The following is a 2,254-nucleotide window of genomic DNA, read 5'->3' on the forward strand; positions in this document are numbered from 1 at the left end:
CATTGCAAGGCAAAAAAGAAAAGTTGTCTGTGTTTTAAGCAATCAAGGAACAAATTGAAAATGCAAGCAACTGGAAAATGACAGTCCATAGAAATTCCCTGTTAAAATACAGAAAATGTATGACTATAAATTTTCTATGTAATTTACAATGTACTCTTTGGTGGTTTTAAAAAATTGTCTAGATTTCAAAAGGAGAGAAACATCAGTTTGACATCTCTAGGAGACCTATCTTGGGGGTACATACCCAGCCCACAATCTTTTCTGTGAAAGCTGCCTCCTTGACAAGAGTGCAAGACTGCACAGCCGCTGTTGTCAAGCAACACTCCAGCCACAGCTTATTGGACGCCTGGAGAACTACTGACCTAACTGAACCAGTCAGAGTCTCTCTCCTGAAAACCTCAGTTAGTAGACACTGAATCTATAGGTAGTGATGAGCTCCAGAACTGGAAGGTCAACTAAACCTTGCTTTGGCAGGAGGGCTTTCCAAAGTTTCACAAAAGCCAAAATTAGGAGGGGGCAGAAGCTATAAGTAAGCAAAGAAGCCTGTTTGGAAAAAAAAGTGGAATATTTATGCAAAAAAAGTGCAGAAGCAAGATATCATGAGTAGAATGCAGGACAGAAGAATAAGCCCTGTTCCTGATTTTAAGTTCCCATGAAGTCTAACTGACTCTGTTTTTCGCTTTTTTCCCCTGGTAGATCTCTGAATTTTTTTATTGGCCTCCTGCCCCACAAGGGATTCCCTGTTTCTGTGCCTTAATGCTTCAGGACTTTGGTGCCACTGACCTCAGACACCACTTTGTCATCCACAATCCTGCGGGTGGTGGTCTTTTGGATGGATTGCATGGAGTTGCTATTGTCAGGGCATCACCAATATCAAAGTCCTTCCCTTCCTCCAGCAGGTGAAGGTAGCTGGTGAGCTTAGCCTCCAGCTTGACCTTGATGTCCAGCAGGGCCTCGCACTATTGGGCCTGGTGCTGCCCCTCTGCCTGAGTCTAGATCAGCTCTGACTCAAGGTGAAGCAGGATCCCATTGAGCTGTTTCATCTGCATAGCAATTCATGTCTCAACCTCCCTCAGGCTGTTCTCCAAATGGCCTTCAGAGTTCCCATCGAGCAACTGAATGCATGATGCATGGAGGCATCCAACTCCGCAGTAAACCCAGAGTTGGCAATCTGACTTTGTAGACCCTTTAATTCCCCCTCATGCTTCTTCTTCATCAAAACCAGCTCTTCCTGGAGAGCCTCGATCTCTGTGTCCAGCGGCAGTTGAGTGATACTGACGTCATCAATGACCTTTTGGAGCCCACTGATGGTATTCTCCACAGACAGGAGCATGGCCAGCCCCCTTTCATACTTGACTCTGAAGTCATCAGCAGCAATTTAGAGTGCTATCAATCTGCAGAACGATGTAGGCATTGTCCACAGAATTTGCAAGGATCTGAACCCTCAGGTCCTTGACAGTCTCGACATAATGACCCCAGTCTCTTACCCACAGTCTCTTCTCCAGGTGTTCCTGAATATTGCTCTCCAGTCTCCAATTATCAGCCTCCAGACTCCTCACTCTCTCTAGGCAGGGTGCCAGGATGTCACTCAGGCATTGCCTAGTCTCATTCTCACTCTGGGTGCCCATTATACCCACCAGACCTCCATCAATTCCTGTGGCCAAGTCCCAGAACCCCAGTTGCCTGCCCGCCGGTTGAGTGGGACACAGAGATCTGGGGCACCGAATCCCCAGGGCCTGCATTTCTGCAGCCTATGCGGCTGTCCAGCCAGCCCAATGGCTGGGTGGCAGCACGGAGCCCAGGAGCTGGTAGCTGGTGGAGAAGCTGGTGAGGATGCTGAAGCCCATGTTGTTCAGGGAGGAAGGCAAGAGGCCAAGAGCCAGGTCCCATATGTTCTTACTCTTTTTTTAGCTTTTATTTTTTTTAATTTTAATTATATTTTATTGATTACACTATTACAGTTGTCCTGATTTTTCCCTGTTTAGCCCCCTCCACCCAGCACCATGACCACTTCCGGCAATCCCCCTACCATTGTTCATGTCCATGGGTCATGCATGTAAGTTTTTTGGCTACTCCACTTCCCCATTTCCTATACTGTACTTTACATCCCCATGGGTACATCCTTACTTTTTTAATCATTAAAGTAATTGACTAACATCCCTGTCCCTGTCCATTGTCCCCAACCCTACTTTTTATTTGAACAAATATTTCTTCAGCACCTACCATTTGTCAGACACTTTTCTTGGCACCAAGG

The 2,254-nt window shown here is 46.4% G+C and overlaps 1 pseudogene; it reads right to left on the reverse strand.

Annotated features, from left to right (window-relative positions):
* Positions 1-1,072: 1,072 nt before the first annotated feature.
* Positions 1,073-1,847, reverse strand: LOC129071595 (keratin, type I cytoskeletal 18-like; annotated as a pseudogene).
* Between the last annotated feature and the right edge of the window lie 407 nt (positions 1,848-2,254).

The sequence above is a fragment of the Pteronotus mesoamericanus genome, unplaced genomic scaffold (assembly GCF_021234165.1).
Source record: "Pteronotus mesoamericanus isolate MK-2021 breed Mesoamerican mustached bat unplaced genomic scaffold, CSHL_Meso_final contig_269, whole genome shotgun sequence".
In the NCBI taxonomy this organism is placed as follows: domain Eukaryota; kingdom Metazoa; phylum Chordata; class Mammalia; order Chiroptera; family Mormoopidae; genus Pteronotus; species Pteronotus mesoamericanus.